The 23,800-nt window shown below is 41.5% G+C and overlaps 1 protein-coding gene and 2 long non-coding RNA genes across 3 annotated transcripts in view; 2 read left to right on the plus strand and 1 right to left on the minus strand.

The window, feature by feature from the left end:
- The window catches only part of LOC119443086 (sodium-coupled monocarboxylate transporter 1-like), a 195,896-nt gene that overhangs the window by 109,177 nt on the left and 62,919 nt on the right, over positions 1-23,800 (plus strand). The window lies entirely within an intron of this gene.
- LOC125943344 (uncharacterized) overlaps positions 1-23,800 on the minus strand; it is a 135,476-nt gene that overhangs the window by 35,371 nt on the left and 76,305 nt on the right. The window lies entirely within an intron of this gene.
- LOC125943346 (uncharacterized) lies at positions 1,496-21,208 on the plus strand. Its single transcript, XR_007465757.1, has 3 exons — positions 1,496-1,850; positions 2,242-2,981; positions 20,853-21,208. It is a non-coding gene; the product is annotated as an uncharacterized LOC125943346 (long non-coding RNA).

Raw genomic sequence — 23,800 nt, forward strand, 5'->3', positions numbered from 1 at the left:
TATGACAATTGAGATAACGTTTCGTCCACAACACCCACTGCTGAAATATCACCGTTCCTATCTTAAAGCGATCGCTGTAGATGCCTACTTGATCCAGTTTGCATTTCTTGGTTGATAATATCAGACAATATTCTGAGAGTAGAACTTTCTTCTAGCAGTGCATGCTTCTTCATGTTACTTAGCTCCACAACAACGTCTTGCTTTCCGCAAGCAAGGTTATCTGCAAGAAATTCCTTCAAAAGTCATCTGCCTTTCTTTCTCCAGAGTCTGTTGCCTCCAAGTCGGTGCCGTTCAGTTTAGGCTCCCGGAAGACTGGTCATCTAATAAAAGGAGGGAGGTGATGTCCTCTAATAACTACTTGTCGACTTATTGAAACGATGGCGGCAATGGCTGATATGATAATTGAGATAACGTTTCGTCCACAACACCCACTGTTGAAATATCACCGTTCTATCTTAAAGCGATCGCTGTAGATGCCTACTCGATCCAGTTTGCATTTCTTGGTTGATAATATCAGACTATATTCTGAGAGTAGAACTTTCTTCTACCAGTCCTTCTTAATGTTACTTAGCTCCACCACAACGGCTTGATTTGAACAAGCTACGTTATCTGCAACAAATTCCTTTAAAGTCGTCTTCCTTTCTTTCTCCAGAGTCTCTTGCCTCCAAGTCGGTGCCGTTCAGTTTATGCTCCCGGAAGACTGGCCATCTACTAAAAGGAGGGAGGTGATGTCCTCTAATAACTACTTGTCGACTTATTGAAACGATGGCGGCGATGTCTGATATGACAATTGAGATAACGTTTCGTCCACAACACCCACTGCTGAAATATCACCGTTCCTATCTTAAAGCGATCGCTGTAGATGCCTACTTGATCCTGTTTGCATTTCTTGGTTGATAATATCAGACTATATTCTGAGAGTAGAACTTTCTTCTACCAGTGCTTCTTAATGTTACTTAGCTCCACAACAACGCCTTGATTTGAACAAGCTACGTTATCTGCAACAAAAACTTTAAAGTCGTCTTCCTTTCTTTCTCCAGAGTCTCTTGCCTCCAAGTCGGTGCCGTTCAGTTTAGGCTCCCGGAAGACTGGTCATCTAATAAAAGGATGGAGGTGATGTCCTCTAATAACTACTTGTCGACTTATTGAAACGATGGCGGCAATGGCTGATATGATAATTGAGATTACGTTTCGTCCAAAACACCCACTGCTCAAATAGCACCGTTCCTTTTCTTAAAGCGATGGCTCTAGAGGCCTACTTGATCCAGTTTACATTTCTTGGTTGATAATTACAGACTATATTCTGAGAGTAGAACTTTCTTCTAGCAGTGCATGCTTCTTATCTGCAAGAAATTCCTTCAAAAGCCATCTGCCTTTCTTTCTCCAGAGTCTCTTGCCTCCAAGTCGGTGCCGTTAAGTTTATGTTTCTGGAAGACCGGTCATCTACAAAAAGGAGGGCGGTGATGTTCTCTAATAACTACTTGTCGACTTATTGAAACAATGGGGACGATGTCCGATACGATAATTGAGATTACGTTTCGTGCACAACACCCACAGCTGAAATATCACCGTCGATTTTCTTAAAGCCAATGCTATAGCTGCCTACTTGATCCACTTTACATTTCTTGGTTGATAATATCACACTATATTCTGAGAGTAGAACTTTCTTCTAGCAGTGCTTCTTAATGTAACTTAGCTCCACAACAACGTCTGGCTTTGCACAAGCAAGGTTATCTGCAAGAAATTCCTTCAAAGTCTTCTTCCTTTCTTTCTCCAGAGTCTCTTGCCTCTAAGTCGGTGCGGTTACGTTTATGCTCCCGGAAGACTGGTCAGCTACTGAAAGGAATGAGGTGATGTCCTCTAATAACTACTTGTCGACTTATTGAAACGATGGGGGCGATGTCCGATACGATAATTGAGATTACGTTTCGTCCACAACACCCACAGCTGAAATATCACCGTTGAATTTCTTAAAGCCAATGCTATAGCTGCCTACTTGATCCACTTTACATTTCTTAGTTGATAATATCAGACAATATTCTGAGAGTAGAACTTTCTTGTAGCACTGCTTCTTAATGTTACTTAGCTCCACAACAACGTCTTGATTTCCACAAGTAACGTTATCTGCAAGAAATTTCTTCCAAAGTCGTCTTTCTTTCTTTCTCCAGAGTCTCTTGCCTCTAAGTCGGTGCCGTTACGTTTATGCTTCCGGAAGACTGGTCAGCTACTGAAAGGAATGAGGTGATGTCCTCTAATAACTACTTGTTGACTTATTGAAACGATGGCGGCGATGTCCGATACGATAATTGAGATTACGTTTCACCCACAACACCCACAGCTGAAATATCACCGTTGATTTTCTTAAAGACAATGCTATAGCTGCATACTTGATCCACTTTACATTACTTAGTTGATAATATCAGACTATATTCTGAGAGTAGAACTTTCTTGTAGCACTGCTTCTTAATGTTACTTAGCTCCACAACAACGTCTTGCTTTCCCCAAGTAACGTTATCTGCAAGAATTTTCTTCAAAGTCGTCTTTCTTTCTTTCTCCAGAGTCTCTTGCCTCTAAGTCGGTGTCGTTACGTTTATGCTCCCGGAAGACTAGTCAGCTACTGAAAGGAATGAGGTGATGTCCTCTAATAACTACTTGTCGACTTATTGAAACGATGGCGGCGATGTCTGATACGATAATTGAGATTACGTTTCGTCCACAACACCCACAGCTGAAATATCACCGTTGATTTTCTTAAAGCCAATGCTATAGCTGCCTACTTGATCCACTTTACATTTCTTTGTTGATAATATCACACTATATTCTGAGAGTAGAACTTTCTTGTAGCGGTGCATCTTAACGTTGCTTTGTTTGCTCCCCAACAACGCCTTGATTTGAACAAACAAATATATCTACAAGAATTCCTTCAAAGTTGTCTTCCTTTCTTTCTCTAGAGTCTCTTGCCTCTAAGTCGGTGCCGTTACGTTTATGCTCCCGGAAGACTGCTCATCTACCAAAATGAGCCAGGTGACGTCCTATAATAACTACTTGTCGACTTATTGAAACGATGGCGGCGATGGCTGATATGATAATTGAGATTACGTTTCGTCCAACACACCCACTGCTGAAATATCACGGTTACTTTTCTTAAAGCGATCACTCTAGAGGCCTACTTGATCAAGTTTGCATTTCTTAGTTGATAATATCAGACTACATTCTGAGAGTAGAACTTTCTTGTAGCAGTGCTTCTTAATGTTACGTAGCTCCACAACAACGTCTTGCTTTGCATAAGCAACGTTATCTGCAAGGAATTCCTTGAAGGTCATCTTCCTTTCTTTCTCCAGAGTCGCTTGCCTCTAAGTCCGTGCCGTTACGTTTATGCTCCCGGAAAACTGGTCATCTACTAAAAGGAGGGAGGTGATGCCCTCTAATAATTACTTGTCAACTTATGGAAAGGATGTGGGCGATGTCTGATACGGTAATTGAGATTACGTTTCGTCAACAACACCATCTGCTGAAATATCACCATTCCTTTTCTTAAAGCGATCGCTGTAGAGGCCTACTTGATCCAGTTTGCATTTCCTAGTTGATAATATCAGACTATATTCTGAGAGTAGAACTTTCTTGTAATAGTGCTTCTTAATGTTACACAAGCAACGGTATCTGCAAGAAATTCCTTGAACGTCGTCTTCCTTTCTTTCTCCAGAGTTTCTTGCCTCTAAGTCGGTGCCGTTAAGTTTATGCTTCCGGAAGACTGATCACCTACAGAAAGGAAGGGCTGATGCCCTCTAATAACTACTTGTCGACTTATTGAAACGATGTGGGCGATGTCTGATACGATAATTGAGATTACATTACGTCAACAACACCATCTGCTGAAATATCACTATTCCTTTTCTTAAAGCGATCGCTGTAGAGGCCTACTTGATCCAGTTCGCACCTCTTTGTTGATAATATCAGACTATATTCTGAGAGTAGAACTTTCTTGTAGGAGTGCTTCTTAATGTTACACAAGCAACTGTATCTGCAAGAAATTCCTTGAACGTCGTCTTCCTTTCTTTCTCCAGAGTCTCTTGCCTCTAAGTCGGTGCCGTTAAGTTTATGCTTCCGGAAGACTGGTCACCTACAGAAAGGAGGGGGGTGATGCCCTCTAATAATTACTTGTCAACTTATGGAAAGGATGTGGGCGATGTCTGATACGATAATTGAGATTACATTACGTCAACAACACCATCTGCTGAAATATCACCATTCCTTTTCTTAAAGCGATCGCTCTAGAGGCCTACTTGATCCAGTTTGCATTTCTTAGTTGATAATATCAGACTATATTCTGAGAGTAGAACTTTCTTGTAGCAGTGCTTCTTAATGTTACACAAGCAACTGTATCTGCAAGAAATTCCTTGAACGTCGTCTTCCTTTCTTTCTCCAGAGTCTCTTGCCTCTAAGTCGGTGCCGTTAAGTTTATGCTTCCGGAAGACTGGTCACCTACAGAAAGGAGGGGGGTGATGCCCTCTAATAACTACTTGTCAACTTATGGAAAGGATGTGGGCGATGTCTGATACGATAATTGAGATTACATTACGTCAACAACACCATCTGCTGAAATATCACCATTCCTTTTCTTCAAGCGATCGCTCTAGAGGCCTACTTGATCCAGTTTGAAATTCTCAGTTTATAATATCAGACTACATTCTGAGAGTAGAACTTTCTTGTAGCGGTGCATCTTAATGTTACTTAGCTCCACAACAACGTCTTGCTTTGCACAAGCAACGTTATCTGCAAGAAATTCCTTCTGAGTCGTCTTCCTCTCTTTCTCCAGAGTCTCTTGCCTCTAAGTCGGTGCCGTTACGTTTATGCTCCCGGAAGACTGGTCATCTACTAAAAGGAACGAGGTGATGTCCTCTAATAACTACTTGTCGACTTATGGAAAGGATGTGGGCGATGTGTGATATGATAATTGAGATTACGTTTTGTCAACAACACCATCTGCTGAAATATCACGGTTCTTTTTCTTAAAGCGTATGCTATAGCTGACTACTTGAATCTTTACATTTCTTAGTTGATAATATCAGACTATATTCTGAGAGTAGAACTTTCTTGTAGCAGTGCTTCTTAATGTTACACAAGCAACGGTATCTGCAAGAAATTCCTTGAAGGTCGTCTTCCTTTCTTTCTCCAGAGTCTCTTGCCTCTAAGTCGGTGCCGTTAAGTTTATGCTTCCGGAAGACTGGTCACCTACAGAAAGGAAGGGGTGATGCCCTCTAATAACTACTTGTCGACTTATTGAAACGATGTGGGCGATGGCTGATATGATAATTGAGATTACGTTTCGTCCAACACACCCACTGCTGAAATATCACGGTTACTTTTCTTAAAGCGATCACTCTAGAGGCCTACTTGATCAAGTTTGCATTTCTTAGTTGATAATATCAGACTACATTCTGAGAGTAGAACTTTCTTGTAGGAGTGCTTCTTAATGTTACGTAGCTCCACAACAACGTCTTGCTTTGCACAAGCAACGTTATCTGCAAGAAATTCCTTGAAGGTCATCTTCCTTTCTTTCTCCAGAGTCTCTTGCCTCTAAGTCGGTGCCGTTACGTTTATGCTCCCGGAAGACTGGTCATCTACTAAAAGGAATGAGGTTATGTCCTCTAATAACTACTTGTCGACTTATGGAAAGGATGTGGGCGATGTGTGATATGATAATTGAGATTACGTTTTGTCAACAACACCATCTGCTGAAATATCACGGTTCTTTTTCTTAAAGCGTATGCTATAGCTGACTACTTGAATCTTTACATTTCTTAGTTGATAATATCAGACTATATTCTGAGAGTAGAAATTTCTTGTAGCAGTGCTTCTTAATGTTACACAAGCAACGGTATCTGCAAGAAATTCCTTGAACGTCGTCTTTCTTTCTTTCTCCAGAGTCTCTTGCCTCTAAGTCGGTGCCGTTAAGTTTATGCTTCCGGAAGACTGGTCACCTACAGAAAGGAGGGGGGCGATGCCCTCTAATAACTACTTGTCAACTTATGGAAAGGATGTGGGCGATGTCTGATACGATAATTGAGATTACATTACGTCAACAACACCATCTGCTGAAATATCCCCATTCCTTTTCTTAAAGCGATCGCTCTAAAGGCCTACTTGATCAAGTTTGCAATTCTTAGTTGATAATATCAGACTACATTCTGAGAGCAGAACTTTCTTGTAGCGGTGCATCTTAATGTTACTTAGCTCCACAACCACGTCTTGCATTGCACAAGCAACGTTATCTGCTAGAAATTCCTTCAGAGTCGTCTTCCTCTCTTTCTCTAGAGTCTCTTGCCTCTAAGTCGGTGCCGTTAAGTTTATGCTTCCGGAAGACTGGTCACCTACAGAAAGGAGGGGGGTGATGCCCTCTAATAACTACTTGTCAACTTATGGAAAGGATGTGGGCGATGTCTGATACGATAATTGAGATTACGTTACGTCAACAACACCATCTGCTGAAATATCACCATTCCTTTTCTTAAAGCGATCGCTGTAGAGGCCTACTTGATCCAGTTTGCATTTCTTAGTTGATAATATCAGACTATATTCTGAGAGTAGAACTTTCTTGTATCAGTGCTTCTTAATGTTACACAAGCAACTGTATCTGCAAGAAATTCCTTGAACGTCGTCTTCCTTTCTTTCTCCAGAGTCTCTTGCCTCTAAGTCGGTGCCGTTAAGTTTATGCTTCCGGAAGACTGGTCACCAACAGAAAGGAGCGGGGTGATGCTCTCTAATAACTACTTGTCAACTTATGGAAAGGATGTGGGCGATGTCTGATACGATAATTGAGATTGCATTACGTCAACAACACCATCTGCTGAAATATCACCATTCCTTTTCTTAAAGCGATCGCTGTAGAGGCCTACTTGATCCAGTTTGCATTTCTTAGTTGATAATATCAGACTATATTCTGAGAGTAGAACTTTCTTGTAGCAGTGCTTCTTAATGTTACACAAGCAACTGTATCTGCAAGAAATTCCTTGAACGTCGTCTTCCTTTCTTTCTCCAGAGTCTCTTGCCTCTAAGTCGGTGCCGTTAAGTTTATGCTTCCTGAAGACTGGTCACCTACAGAAAGGAGGGGGTGATGCCCTCTAATAACTACTTGTCGACTTATTGAAACGATGTGGGCGATGTCTCATATGATAATTGAGATTACGTTTCGTCCACAACACCCACTGCTGAAATATCACGGTTCCTTTTCTTGAAGCGATCACTCTAGAGGCCTACTTGATCAAGTTTGCAATTCTTAGTCGATAATATCAGACTACATTCTGAGAGCAGAACTTTCTTGTAGCGGTGCATCTTAATGTTACTTAGCTCCACAACCACGTCTTGCTTTGCACAAGCAACGTTATCTGCTAGAAATTCCTTCAGAGTCGTCTTCCTCTCTTTCTCTAGAGTCTCTTGCCTCTAAGTCGGTGCCGTTAAGTTTATGCTTCCGGAAGACTGGTCACCTACAGAAAGGAGGGGGGTGATGCCCTCTAATAACTACTTGTCAACTTATGGAAAGGATGTGGGCGATGTCTGATACGATAATTGAGATTACGTTACGTCAACAACACCATCTGCTGAAATATCACCATTCCTTTTCTTAAAGCGATCGCTGTAGAGGCCTACTTGATCCAGTTTGCATTTCTTAGTTGATAATATCAGACTATATTCTGAGAGTAGAACTTTCTTGTGGCAGTGCTTCTTAATGTTACACAAGCAACTGTATCTGCAAGAAATTCCTTGAACGTCGTCTTCCTTTCTTTCTCCAGAGTCTCTTGCCTCTAAGTCGGTGCCGTTAAGTTTATGCTTCCGGAAGACTGGTCACCAACAGAAAGGAGGGGGGTGATGCTCTCTAATAACTACTTGTCAACTTATGGAAAGGATGTGGGCGATGTCTGATACGATAATTGAGATTGCATTACGTCAACAACACCATCTGCTGAAATATCACCATTCCTTTTCTTAAAGCGATCGCTCTAGAGGCCTACTTGATCCAGTTTGCATTTCTTAGTTGATAATATCAGACTATATTCTGAGAGTAGAACTTTCTTGTAGCAGTGCTTCTTAATGTTACACAAGCAACTGTATCTGCAAGAAATTCCTTGAACGTCGTCTTCCTTTCTTTCTCCAGAGTCTCTTGCCTCTAAGTCGGTGCCGTTAAGTTTATGCTTCCGGAAGACTGGTCACCTACAGAAAGGAGGGGGGTGATGCCCTCTAATAACTACTTGTCGACTTATCGAAACGATGTGGGCGATGTCTCATATGATAATTGAGATTACATTACGTCAACAACACCATCTGCTGAAATATCACGGTTCCTTTTCTTAAAGCGATCACTCTAGAGGCCTACTTGATCAAGTTTGCAATTCTTAGTTGATAATATCAGACTACATTCTGAGAGTAGAACTTTCTTGTAGCGGTGCATCTTAATGTTACTTAGCTCCACAACAACGTCTTGTTTGCACAAGCAACGTTATCTGCAAGAAATTCCTTCAGAGTCGTCTTCCTCTCTTTCTCCAGAGTCTCTTGCCTCTAAGTCGGTGCCGTTACGTTTACGCTCCCGGAAGACTGGTCATCTACTAAAAGGAATGAGGTGATGTCCTCTAATAACTTGTTGTCGACTTATGGAAAGGATGTGGGCGATGTGTGATATGATAATTGAGATTACGTTTTGTCAACAACACCATCTGCTGAAATATCACGGTTCTTTTTCTTAAAGCGTATGCTATAGCTGACTACTTGAATCTTTACATTTCTTAGTTGATAATATCAGACTATATTCTGAGAGTAGAACTTTCTTGTAGCAGTGCTTCTTAATGTTACACAAGCAACGGTATCTGCAAGAAATTCCTTGAACGTCGTCTTCCTTTCTTTCTCCAGAGTCTCTTGCCTCTAAGTCGGTGCCGTTAAGTTTATGCTTCCGGAAGACTGGTCACCAACAGAAAGGAGCGGGGTGATGCTCTCTAATAACTACTTGTCAACTTATGGAAAGGATGTGGGCGATGTCTGATACGATAATTGAGATTGCATTACGTCAACAACACCATCTGCTGAAATATCACCATTCCTTTTCTTAAAGCGATCGCTGTAGAGGCCTACTTGATCCAGTTTGCATTTCTTAGTTGATAATATCAGACTATATTCTGAGAGTAGAACTTTCTTGTAGCAGTGCTTCTTAATGTTACACAAGCAACTGTATCTGCAAGAAATTCCTTGAACGTCGTCTTCCTTTCTTTCTCCAGAGTCTCTTGCCTCTAAGTCGGTGCCGTTAAGTTTATGCTTCCTGAAGACTGGTCACCTACAGAAAGGAGGGGGTGATGCCCTCTAATAACTACTTGTCGACTTATTGAAACGATGTGGGCGATGTCTCATATGATAATTGAGATTACGTTTCGTCCACAACACCCACTGCTGAAATATCACGGTTCCTTTTCTTGAAGCGATCACTCTAGAGGCCTACTTGATCAAGTTTGCAATTCTTAGTCGATAATATCAGACTACATTCTGAGAGCAGAACTTTCTTGTAGCGGTGCATCTTAATGTTACTTAGCTCCACAACCACGTCTTGCTTTGCACAAGCAACGTTATCTGCTAGAAATTCCTTCAGAGTCGTCTTCCTCTCTTTCTCTAGAGTCTCTTGCCTCTAAGTCGGTGCCGTTAAGTTTATGCTTCCGGAAGACTGGTCACCTACAGAAAGGAGGGGGGTGATGCCCTCTAATAACTACTTGTCAACTTATGGAAAGGATGTGGGCGATGTCTGATACGATAATTGAGATTACGTTACGTCAACAACACCATCTGCTGAAATATCACCATTCCTTTTCTTAAAGCGATCGCTGTAGAGGCCTACTTGATCCAGTTTGCATTTCTTAGTTGATAATATCAGACTATATTCTGAGAGTAGAACTTTCTTGTGGCAGTGCTTCTTAATGTTACACAAGCAACTGTATCTGCAAGAAATTCCTTGAACGTCGTCTTCCTTTCTTTCTCCAGAGTCTCTTGCCTCTAAGTCGGTGCCGTTAAGTTTATGCTTCCGGAAGACTGGTCACCAACAGAAAGGAGGGGGGTGATGCTCTCTAATAACTACTTGTCAACTTATGGAAAGGATGTGGGCGATGTCTGATACGATAATTGAGATTGCATTACGTCAACAACACCATCTGCTGAAATATCACCATTCCTTTTCTTAAAGCGATCGCTCTAGAGGCCTACTTGATCCAGTTTGCATTTCTTAGTTGATAATATCAGACTATATTCTGAGAGTAGAACTTTCTTGTAGCAGTGCTTCTTAATGTTACACAAGCAACTGTATCTGCAAGAAATTCCTTGAACGTCGTCTTCCTTTCTTTCTCCAGAGTCTCTTGCCTCTAAGTCGGTGCCGTTAAGTTTATGCTTCCGGAAGACTGGTCACCTACAGAAAGGAGGGGGGTGATGCCCTCTAATAACTACTTGTCGACTTATCGAAACGATGTGGGCGATGTCTCATATGATAATTGAGATTACATTACGTCAACAACACCATCTGCTGATATATCACGGTTCCTTTTCTTGAAGCGATCACTCTAGAGGCCTACTTGATCAAGTTTGCAATTCTTAGTTGATAATATCAGACTACATTCTGAGAGTAGAACTTTCTTGTAGCGGTGCATCTTAATGTTACTTAGCTCCAAAACAACGTCTTGCTTTGCACAAGCAACGTTATCTGCAAGAAATTCCTTCAGAGTCGTCTTCCTCTCTTTCTCCAGAGTCTCTTGCCTCCAAGTCGGTGCCGTTACGTTTATGCTCCCGGAAGACTGGTCATCTACTAAAAGGAATGAGGTGATGTCCTCTAATAACTTGTTGTCGACTTATGGAAAGGATGTGGGCGGTGTGTGATATGATAATTGAGATTACGTTTTGTCAACAACACCATCTGCTGAAATATCACGGTTCTTTTTCTTAAAGCGTATGCTATAGCTGACTACTTGAATCTTTACATTTCTTAGTTGATAATATCAGACTATATTCTGAGAGTAGAACTTTCTTGTAGCAGTGCTTCTTAATGTTACACAAGCAACGGTATCTGCAAGAAATTCCTTGAAGGTCGTCTTCCTTTCTTTCTCCAGAGTCTCTTGCCTCTAAGTCGGTGCCGTTAAGTTTATGCTTCCGGAAGACTGGTCACCTACAGAAAGGAAGGGGTGATGCCCTCTAATAACTACTTGTCGACTTATTGAAACGATGTGGGCGATGTCTCATATGATAATTGAGATTACGTTTCGTCCACAACACCCACTGCTGAAATATCACGGTTCCTTTTCTTGAAGAGATCACTCTAGAGGCCTACTTGATCAAGTTTGCAATTCTTAGTTGATAATATCAGACTACATTCTGAGAGCAGAACTTTCTTGTAGCGGTGCATCTTAATGTTACTTAGCTCCACAACCACGTCTTGCTTTGCACAAGCAACGTTATCTGCTAGAAATTCCTTCAGAGTCGTCTTCCTATCTTTCTCTAGAGTCTCTTGCCTCTAAGTCGGTGCCGTTAAGTTTATGCTTCCGGAAGACTGGTCACCTACAGAAAGGAGGGGGGTGATGCCCTCTAATAACTACTTGTCAACTTATGGAAAGGATGTGGGCGATGTCTGATACGATAATTGAGATTACGTTACGTCAACAACACCATCTGCTGAAATATCACCATTCCTTTTCTTAAAGCGATCGCTGTAGAGGCCTACTTGATCCAGTTTGCATTTCTTAGTTGATAACATCAGACTATATTCTGAGAGTTGAACTTTCTTGTAGCAGTGCTTCTTAATGTTACACAAGCAACTGTATCTGCAAGAAATTCCTTGAACGTCGTCTTCCTTTCTTTCTCCAGAGTCTCTTGCCTCTAAGTCGGTGCCGTTGAGTTTATGCTTCCGGAAGACTGGTCACCAACAGAAAGGAGGGGGGTGATGCTCTCTAATAACTACTTGTCAACTTATGGAAAGGATGTGGGCGATGTCTGATACGATTATTGAGATTGGCATTACGTCAACAACACCATCTGCTGAAATATCACCATTCCTTTTCTTAAAGCGATCGCTGTAGAGGCCTACTTGATCCAGTTTGCATTTCTTAGTTGATAATATCAGACTATATTCTGAGAGTAGAACTTTCTTGTAGCAGTGCTTCTTAATGTTACACAAGCAACTGTATCTGCAAGAAATTCCTTGAACGTCGTCTTCCTTTCTTTCTCCAGAGTCTCTTGCCTCTAAGTCGGTGCCGTTAAGTTTATGCTTCCGGAAGACTGGTCACCTACAGAAAGGAGGGGGGTGATGCCCTCTAATAACTACTTGTCGACTTATCGAAACGATGTGGGCGATGTCTCATATGATAATTGAGATTACATTACGTCAACAACACCATCTGCTGAAATATCACGGTTCCTTTTCTTAAAGCGATCACTCTAGAGGCCTACTTGATCAAGTTTGCAATTCTTAGTTGATAATATCAGACTACATTCTGAGAGTAGAACTTTCTTGTAGCGGTGCATCTTAATGTTACTTAGCTCCACAACAACGTCTTGTTTTGCACAAGCAACGTTATCTGCAAGAAATTCCTTCAGAGTCGTCTTCCTCTCTTTCTCCAGAGTCTCTTGCCTCTAAGTCGGTGCCGTTACGTTTACGCTCCCAGAAGACTGGTCATCTACTAAAAGGAATGAGGTGATGTCCTCTAATAACTTGTTGTCGACTTATGGAAAGGATGTGGGCGATGTGTGATATGATAATTGAGATTACGTTTTGTCAACAACACCATCTGCTGAAATATCACGGTTCTTTTTCTTAAAGCGTATGCTATAGCTGACTACTTGAATCTTTACATTTCTTAGTTGATAATATCAGACTATATTCTGAGAGTAGAACTTTCTTGTAGCAGTGCTTCTTAATGTTACACAAGCAACGGTATCTGCAAGAAATTCCTTGAAGGTCGTCTTCCTTTCTTTCTCCAGAGTCTCTTGCCTCTAAGTCGGTGCCGTTAAGTTTATGCTTCCGGAAGACTGGTCACCTACAGAAAGGAAGGGGTGATGCCCTCTAATAACTACTTGTCGACTTATTGAAACGATGTGGGCGATGTCTCATATGATAATTGAGATTACGTTTCGTCCACAACACCCACTGCTGAAATATCACGGTTCCTTTTCTTGAAGCGATCACTCTAGAGGCCTACTTGATCAAGTTTGCAATTCTTAGTTGATAATATCAGACTACATTCTGAGAGCAGAACTTTCTTGTAGCGGTGCATCTTAATGTTACTTAGCTCCACAACCACGTCTTGCTTTGCACAAGCAACGTTATCTGCTAGAAATTCCTTCAGAGTCGTCTTCCTCTCTTTCTCTAGAGTCTCTTGCCTCTAAGTCGGTGCCGTTAAGTTTATGCTTCCGGAAGACTGGTCACCTACAGAAAGGAGGGGGGTGATGCCCTCTAATAACTACTTGTCAACTTATGGAAAGGATGTGGGCGATGTCTGATACGATAATTGAGATTACGTTACGTCAACAACACCATCTGCTGAAATATCACCATTCCTTTTCTTAAAGCGATCGCTGTAGAGGCCTACTTGATCCAGTTTGCATTTCTTAGTTGATAATATCAGACTATATTCTGAGAGTAGAACTTTCTTGTAGCAGTGCTTCTTAATGTTACACAAGCAACTGTATCTGCAAGAAATTCCTTGAACGTCGTCTTCCTTTCTTTCTCCAGAGTCTCTTGCCTCTAAGTCGGTGCCGTTAAGTTTATGCTTCCGGAAGACTGGTCACCAACAGAAAGGAGGGGGGTGATGCTCTCTAATAACTACTTGTCAACTTATGGAAAGGATGTGGGCGATGTCTGATACGATAATTGAGATTGCATTACGTCAACAACACCATCTGCTGAAATATCACCATTCCTTTTCTTAAAGCGATCGCTCTAGAGGCCTACTTGATCCAATTTGCATTTCTTAGTTGATAATATCAGACTATATTCTGAGAGTAGAACTTTCTTGTAGCAGTGCTTCTTAATGTTACACAAGCAACTGTATCTGCAAGAAATTCCTTGAAGGTCGTCCTCCTTTCTTTTTCCAGAGTCTCTTGCCTCTAAGTCGGTGCCGTTAAGTTTATGCTTCCGGAAGACTGGTCACCTACAGAAAGGAGGGGGGTGATGCCCTCTAATAACTACTTGTCGACTTATCGAAACGATGTGGGCGATGTCTCATATGATAATTGAGATTACATTACGTCAACAACACCATCTGCTGAAATATCACGGTTCCTTTTCTTAAAGCGATCACTCTAGAGGCCTACTTGATCAAGTTTGCAATTCTTAGTTGATAATATCAGACTACATTCTGAGAGTAGAACTTTCTTGTAGCGGTGCATCTTAATGTTACTTAGCTCCACAACAACGTCTTGTTTTGCACAAGCAACGTTATCTGCAAGAAATTCCTTCAGAGTCGTCTTCCTCTCTTTCTCCAGAGTCTCTTGCCTCTAAGTCGGTGCCGTTACGTTTACGCTCCCGGAAGACTGGTCATCTACTAAAAGGAATGAGGTGATGTCCTCTAATAACTTGTTGTCGACTTATGGAAAGGATGTGGGCGATGTGTGATATGATAATTGAGATTACGTTTTGTCAACAACACCATCTGCTGAAATATCACGGTTCTTTTTCTTAAAGCGTATGCTATAGCTGACTACTTGAATCTTTACATTTCTTAGTTGATAATATCAGACTATATTCTGAGAGTAGAACTTTCTTGTAGCAGTGCTTCTTAATGTTACACAAGCAACGGTATCTGCAAGAAATTCCTTGAAGGTCGTCTTCCTTTCTTTCTCCAGAGTCTCTTGCCTCTAAGTCGGTGCCGTTAAGTTTATGCTTCCGGAAGACTGGTCACCTACAGAAAGGAAGGGGTGATGCCCTCTAATAACTACTTGTCGACTTATTGAAACGATGTGGGCGATGTCTCATATGATAATTGAGATTACGTTTCGTCCACAACACCCACTGCTGAAATATCACGGTTCCTTTTCTTGAAGCGATCACTCTAGAGGCCTACTTGATCAAGTTTGCAATTCTTAGTTGATAATATCAGACTACATTCTGAGAGCAGAACTTTCTTGTAGCGGTGCATCTTAATGTTACTTAGCTCCACAACCACGTCTTGCTTTGCACAAGCAACGTTATCTGCTAGAAATTCCTTCAGAGTCGTCTTCCTCTCTTTCTCTAGAGTCTCTTGCCTCTAAGTCGGTGCCGTTAAGTTTATGCTTCCGGAAGACTGGTCACCTACAGAAAGGAGGGGGGTGATGCCCTCTAATAACTACTTGTCAACTTATGGAAAGGATGTGGGCGATGTCTGATACGATAATTGAGATTACGTTACGTCAACAACACCATCTGCTGAAATATCACCATTCCTTTTCTTAAAGCGATCGCTGTAGAGGCCTACTTGATCCAGTTTGCATTTCTTAGTTGATAATATCAGACTATATTCTGAGAGTAGAACTTTCTTGTAGCAGTGCTTCTTAATGTTACACAAGCAACTGTATCTGCAAGAAATTCCTTGAACGTCGTCTTCCTTTCTTTCTCCAGAGTCTCTTGCCTCTAAGTCGGTGCCGTTAAGTTTATGCTTCCGGAAGACTGGTCACCAACAGAAAGGAGGGGGGTGATGCTCTCTAATAACTACTTGTCAACTTATGGAAAGGATGTGGGCGATGTCTGATACGATAATTGAGATTGCATTACGTCAACAACACCATCTGCTGAAATATCACCATTCCTTTTCTTAAAGCGATCGCTCTAGAGGCCTACTTGATCCAATTTGCATTTCTTAGTTGATAATATCAGACTATATTCTGAGAGTAGAACTTTCTTGTAGCAGTGCTTCTTAATGTTACACAAGCAACTGTATCTGCAAGAAATTCCTTGAAGGTCGTCCTCCTTTCTTTTTCCAGAGTCTCTTGCCTCTAAGTCGGTGCAGTTAAGTTTATGCTTCCGGAAGACTGGTCACCTACAGAAAAGAAGGGGGTGATGCCCTCTAATAACTACTTGATTTATGGAAAGGATGTGGGCGATGTCTGATACGATAATTGAGATTACATTACGTCAACAACACCATCTGCTGAAATATCACCATTCCTTTTCTTAAAGCGATGGCTCTAGAGGCCTACTTGATCCAGTTCGCATTTCTTAGTTGATAATATCAGACTATATTCTGAGAGTAGAACTTTCTTGTAGCAGTGCTTCTTAATGTTACACAAGCAACTGTATCTGCAAGAAATTCCTTGAACGTCGTCTTCCATTCTTTCTCCAGAGTCTCTTGCCTCTAATTCGGTGCCGTTAAGTTTATGCTTCCGGAAGACTGGTCACCTACAGAAAAGAAGGGGCGATGCCCTCTAATAACTACTTGTCGACTTATCGAAACGATGTGGGCGATGTCTCATATGATAATTGAGATTACATTACGTCAACAACACCATCTGCTGAAATATCACGGTTCCTTTTCTTGAAGCGATCACTCTAGAGGCCTACTTGATCAAGTTTGCATTTCTTAGTTGATAATATCAGACTATATTCTGAGAGTAGAACTTTCTTGTAGCAGTGCTTCTTAATGTTACACAAGCAACTGTATCTGCAAGAAATTCCTTGAACGTCGTCTTCCATTCTTTCTCCAGAGTCTCTTGCCTCTAATTCGGTGCCGTTAAGTTTATGCTTCCGGAAGACTGGTCACCTACAGAAAGGAAGGGGTGATGCCCTCTAATATTTACTTGTCGACTTATCGAAACGATGTGGGCGATGTCTCATATGATAATTGAGATTACATTACGTCAACACCATCTGCTGAAATATCACGGTTCGTTTTCTTGAAGCGATCACTCTAGAGGCCTACTTGATCAAGTTTGCAATTCTTAGTTGATAATATCAGACTACATTCTGAGAGTAGAACTTTCTTGTAGCGGTGCATCTTAATGTTACTTAGCTCCAAAACAACGTCTTGCTTTGCACAAGCAACGTTATCTGCAAGAAATTCCTTCAGAGTCGTCTTCCTCTCTTTCTCCAGAGTCTCTTGCCTCTAAGTCGGTGCCGTTACGTTTATGCTCCCGGAAGACTGGTCACCTACAGAAAGGAGGGGGGTGATGCCCTCTAATAACTACTTGTCAACTTATGGAAAGGATGTGGGCGATGTCTGACACGATAATTGAGATTACGTTACGTCAACAACACCATCTGCTGAAATATCACCATTCCTTTTCTTAAAGCGATCGCTGTAGAGGCCTACTTGATCCAGTTTGCATTTCTTAGTTGATAATATCAGACTATATTTTGAGAGTAGAACTTTCTTGTAGCAGTGCTTCTTAATGTTACACAAGCAACGGTATCTGCAAGAAATTCCTTGAAGGTCGTCTTCCTTTCTTTCTCCAGAGTCTCTTGCCTCTAAGTCGGTGCCGTTAAGTTTATGCTTCCGGAAGACTGGTCACCTACAGAAAGGAAGGGGTGATGCCCTCTAATAACTACTTGTCGACTTATTGAAACGATGTGGGCGATGTCTCATATGATAATTGAGATTACGTTTCGTCCACAACACCCACTGCTGAAATATCACGGTTCCTTTTCTTGAAGCGATCACTCTAGAGGCCTACTTGATCAAGTTTGCAATTCTTAGTTGATAATATCAGACTACATTCTGAGAGCAGAACTTTCTTGTAGCGGTGCATCTTAATGTTACTTAGCTCCACAACCACGTCTTGCTTTGCACAAGCAACGTTATCTGCTAGAAATTCCTTCAGAGTCGTCTTCCTCTCTTTCTCCAGAGTCTCTTGCCTCTAAGTCGGTGCCGTTACGTTTATGCTCCCGGAAGACTGGTCACCTACAGAAAGGAGGGGGGTGATGCCCTCTAATAACTACTTGTCAACTTATGGAAAGGATGTGGGCGATGTCTGACACGATAATTGAGATTACGTTACGTCAACAACACCATCTGCTGAAATATCACCATTCCTTTTCTTAAAGCGATCGCTGTAGAGGCCTACTTGATCCAGTTTGCATTTCTTAGTTGATAATATCAGACTATATTTTGAGAGTAGAACTTTCTTGTAGCAGTGCTTCTTAATGTTACACAAGCAACGGTATCTGCAAGAAATTCCTTGAAGGTCGTCTTCCTTTCTTTCTCCAGAGTCTCTTGCCTCTAAGTCGGTGCCGTTAAGTTTATGCTTCCGGAAGACTGGTCACCTACAGAAAGGAAGGGGTGATGCCCTCTAATAACTACTTGTCGACTTATTGAAACGATGTGGGCGATGTCTCATATGATAATTGAGATTACGTTTCGTCCACAACACCCACTGCTGAAATATCACGGTTCCTTTTCTTGAAGCGATCACTCTAGAGGCCTACTTGATCAAGTTTGCAATTCTTAGTTGATAATATCAGACTACATTCTGAGAGCAGAACTTTCTTGTAGCGGTGCATCTTAATGTTACTTAGCTCCACAACCACGTCTTGCTTTGCACAAGCAACGTTATCTGCTAGAAATTCCTTCAGAGTCGTCTTCCTCTCTTTCTCTAGAGTCTCTTGCCTCTAAGTCGGTGCCGTTAAGTTTATGCTTCCGGAAGACTGGTCACCTACAGAAAGGAGGGGGGTGATGCCCTCTAATAACTACTTGTCAACTTATGGAAAGGATGTGGGCGATGTCTGATACGATAATTGAGATTACGTTACGTCAACAACACCATCTGCTGAAATATCACCATTCCTTTTCTTAAAGCGATCGCTGTAGAGGCCTACTTGATCCAGTTTGCATTTCTTAGTTGATAATATCAGACTATATTTTGAGAGTAGAACTTTCTTGTAGCAGTGCTTCTTAATGTTACACAAGCAACTGTATCTGCAAGAAATTCCTTGAACGTCGTCTTCCTTTCTTTCTCCAGAGTCTCTTGCCTCTAAGTCGGTGCCGTTAAGTTTATGCTTCCGGAAGACTGGTCACCTACAGAAAGGAAGGGGTGATGCCCTCTAATATTTACTTGTCGACTTATCGAAACGATGTGGGCGATGTCTCATATGATAATTGAGATTACATTACGTCAACACCATCTGCTGAAATATCACGGTTCGTTTTCTTGAAGCGATCACTCTAGAGGCCTACTTGATCAAGTTTGCAATTCTAAGTTGATAATATCAGACTACATTCTGAGAGTAGAACTTTCTTGTAGCGGTGCATCTTAATGTTACTTAGCTCCAAAACAACGTCTTGCTTTGCACAAGCAACGTTATCTGCAAGAAATTCCTTCAGAGTCGTCTTCCTCTCTTTCTCCAGAGTCTCTTGCCTCTAAGTCGGTGCCGTTACGTTTATGCTCCCGGAAGACTGGTCATCTACTAAAAGGAATGAGGTGATGTCCTCTAATAACTTGTTGTCGACTTATGGAAAGGATGTGGGCGATGTGTGATATGATAATTGAGATTACGTTTGTCAACAACACCATCTCCTGAAATATCACGGTTCTTTTTCTTAAAGCGTATGCTATAGCTGACTACTTGAATCTTTACATTTCTTAGTTGATAATATCAGACTATATTCTGAGAGTAGAACTTTCTTGTAGCAGTGCTTCTTAATGTTACACAAGCAACGGTATCTGCAAGAAATTCCTTGAAGGTCGTCCTCCTTTCTTTCTCCAGAGTCTCTTGCCTCTAAGTCGGTGCCGTTAAGTTTATGCTTCCGGAAGACTGGTAACCTACAGAAAGGAAGGGGTGATGCCCTCTAATAACTACTTGTCGACTTATTGAAACGATGTGGGCGATGTCTCATATGATAATTGAGATTACGTTTCGTCCACAACACCCACTGCTGAAATATCACGGTTCCTTTTCTTGAAGCGATCACTCTAGAGGCCTACTTGATCAAGTTTGCAATTCTTAGTTGATAATATCAGACTACATTCTGAGAGCAGAACTTTCTTGTAGCGGTGCATCTTAATGTTACTTAGCTCCACAACCACGTCTTGCTTTGCACAAGCAACGTTATCTGCTAGAAATCCCTTCAGAGTCGTCTTCCTCTCTTTCTCTAGAGTCTCTTGCCTCTAAGTCGGTGCCGTTAAGTTTATGCTTCCGGAAGACTGGTCACCTACAGAAAGCAGGGGGGTGATGCCCTCTAATAACTACTTGTCAACTTATGGAAAGGATGTGGGCGATGTCTGATACGATAATTGAGATTACGTTACGTCAACAACACCATCTGCTGAAATATCACCATTCCTTTTCTTAAAGCGATCGCTGTAGAGGCCTACTTGATCCAGTTTGCATTTCTTAGTTGATAATATCAGACTATATTCTGAGAGTAGAACTTTCTTGTAGCAGTGCTTCTTAATGTTACACAAGCAACTGTATCTGCAAGAAATTCCTTGAACGTCGTCTTCCTTTCTTTCTCCAGAGTCTCTCGCCTCTAAGTCGGTGCCGTTAAGTTTATGCTTCCGGAAGACTGGTCACCTACAGAAAGGAGGGGGGTGATGCCCTCTAATAACTACTTGTCGACTTATCGAAACGATGTGGGCGATGTCTCATATGATAATTGAGATTACATTACGTCAACAGCACCATCTGCTGAAATATCACGGTTCCTTTTCTTGAAGCGATCACTCTAGAGGCCTACTTGATCAAGTTTGCAATTCTTAGTTGATAATATCAGACTACATTCTGAGAGTAGAACTTTCTTGAAGCGGTGCATCTTAATGTTACTTAGCTCCACAACAACGTCTTGCTTTGCACAAGCAACGTTATCTGCAAGAAATTCCTTCAGAGTCGTCTTCCTCTCTTTCTCCAGAGTCTCTTGCCTCTAAGTCGGTGCCGTTAGGTTTATGCTGCCGGAAGACTGGTCATCTACTAAAAGGAATGAGGTGATGTCCTCTAATAACTAGTTGTCGACTTTTGGAAAGGATGTGGGCGATGTGTGATATGATAATTGAGATTACGTTTTGTCAACAACACCATCTGCTGAAATATCACGGTTCTTTTTCTTAAAGCGTATGCTATAGCTGACTACTTGAATCTTTACATTTCTTAGTTGATAATATCAGACTATATTCTGAGAGTAAAACTTTCTTGTAGCAGTGCTTCTTAATGTTACACAAGCAACGGTATCTGCAAGAAATTCCTTGAAGGTCGTCTTCCTTTCTTTCTCCATAGTCTCTTGCCTCTAAGTCGGTGCCGTTAAGTTTATATGCTTCCGGAAGACTGGTCACCTACAGAAAGCAAGGGGTGATGCCCTCTAATAACTACTTGTCGACTTATTGAAACGATGTGGGCGATTTCTCATATGATAATTGAGATTACGTTTCGTCCACAACACCCACTGCTGAAATATCACGGTTCCTTTTCTTGAATCGATCACTCTATAGCCCTACTTGATCAAGTTTGCAATTCTTAGTTGATAATATCAGACTACATTCTGAGAGTAGAACTTTCTTGAAGCGGTGCATCTTAATGTTACTTAGCTCCACAACAACGTCTTGCTTTGCACAAGCAACGTTATCTGCAAGAAATTCCTTCAGAGTCGTCTTCCTCTCTTTCTCCAGAGTCTCTTGCCTCTAAGTCGGTGCCGTTAGGTTTATGCTGCCGGAAGACTGGTCACCTACAGAAAGGAGGGGGGTGATGCCCTCTAATAACTACTTGTCAACTTATGGAAAGGATGTGGGCGATGTCTGATACGATAATTGAGATTACGTTACGTCAACAACACCATCTGCTGAAATATCACCATTCCTTTTCTTAAAGCGATCGATGTAGAGGCCTAGTTGATCCAGTTTGCATTTCTTAGTTGATATTATCAGACTATATTCTGAGAGTAGAACTTTCTTGTAGCAGTGCTTCTTAATGTTACACAAGCAACGGTATCTGCAAGAAATTCCTTGAAGGTCGTCCTCCTTTCTTTCTCCAGAGTCTCTTGCCTCTAAGTCAGTGCCGTTAAGTTTATGCTTCCGGAAGACTGGTCACCTACAGAAAGGAAGGGGTGATGCCCTCTAATAACTACTTGTCGACTTATTGAAACGATGTGGGCGATGTCTGATACGATAATTGAGATTATATTACGTCAACAACACCATCTGCTGAAATATCACCATTCCTTTTCTTAAAGCGATCGCTGTAGAGGCCTACTTGATCCAGTTCGCATTTATTTGTTGATAATATCAGACTATATTCTGAGAGTAGAACTTTCTTGTAGCAGTGCTTCTTAATGTTACACAAGCAACTTTATCTGCAAAAAATTCCTTGAACGTCGTCTTCCTTTCTTTCTCCAGAGTCTCTTGCCTCTAAGTCGGTGCCGTTAAGTTTATGCTTCCGGAAGACTGGTCACCAACAGAAAGGAGGGGGGTGATGCCCTCTAATAACTACTTGTCAACTTATGGAAAGGATGTGGGCGATGTCTGATACGATAATTGAGATTGCATTACGTCAAACACCATCTGCTGAAATATCACCATTCCTTTTCTTAAAGCGATCACTCTAGAGGCCTACCTGATCCAGTTTGCATTTCTTAGTTGATAATATCAGACTATATTCTGAGAGTATAACTTTCTTGTAGCAGTGCTTCTTAATGTTACACAAGCAACTGTATCTGCAAGAAATTCCTTGAAGGTCGTCCTCCTTTCTTTCTCCAGAGTCTCTTGCCTCTAAGTCGGTGCCGTTAAGTTTATGCTTCCGGAAGACTGGTCACCTACAGAAAGGAGGGGGGTGATGCCCTCTAATAACTACTTGTCGACTTATCGAAACGATGTGGGCGATGTCTCATATGATAATTGAGATTACATTACGTCAACAACAACATCTGCTGAAATATCACGGTTCCTTTTCTTGAAGCGATCACTCTAGAGGCCTACTTGATCAAGTTTGCAATTCTTAGTTGATAATATCAGACTATATTCTGAGAGTAGAACTTTCTTGTAGCAGTGCTTCTTAATGTTACACAAGCAACGGTATCTGCAAGAAATTCCTTGAAGGTCGTCCTCCTTTCTTTCTCCAGAGTCTCTTGCCTCTAAGTCGGTGCCGTTAAGTTTATGCTTCCGGAAGACTGGTCACCTACAGAAAGGAAGGGGTGATGCCCTCTAATAACTACTTGTCAACTTATGGAAAGGATGTGGGCGATGTCTGATACAATAATTGAGATTGCATTACGTCAACAACACCATCTGCTGAAATATCACCATTCCTTTTGTTAAAGCGATCGCTGTAGAGGCCTACTTGATCCAGTTTGCATTTCTTAGTTGATAATATCAGACTATATTCTGAGAGTAGAACTTTCTTGTAGCAGTGCTTCTTAATGTTACACAAGCAACGGTATCTGCAAGAAATTCCTTGAAGGTCGTCTTCCTCTCTTTCTCTAGAGGCTCTTGCCTCTAAGTCGGTGCCGTTAAGTTTATGCTTCCGGAAGACTGGTCACCTACAGAAAGGAGAGGGGTGATGCCCTCTAATAACTACTTGTCGACTTATGGAAAGGATGTGGGCGATGTCTGATAAGATAATTGAGATTACGTTACGTCAACAACACCATCTGCTGAAATATCACCATTCCTTTTCTTAAAGCGATCGCTGTAGAGGCCTACTTGATCCAGTTTGCATTTCTTAGTTGATAATATCAGACTATATTCTGAGAGTAGAACTTTCTTGTAGCAGTGCTTCTTAATGTTACACAAGCAACGGTATCTGCAAGAAATTCCTTGAAGGTCGTCTTCCTTTCTTTCTCCAGAGTCTCTTGCCTCTAAGTCGGTGCCTGTGATGAGGGAAACACAACGACAAACTTGCCGG

This window comes from Dermacentor silvarum, chromosome 2 (assembly GCF_013339745.2).
Source record: "Dermacentor silvarum isolate Dsil-2018 chromosome 2, BIME_Dsil_1.4, whole genome shotgun sequence".
NCBI lineage: Eukaryota > Metazoa > Arthropoda > Arachnida > Ixodida > Ixodidae > Dermacentor > Dermacentor silvarum.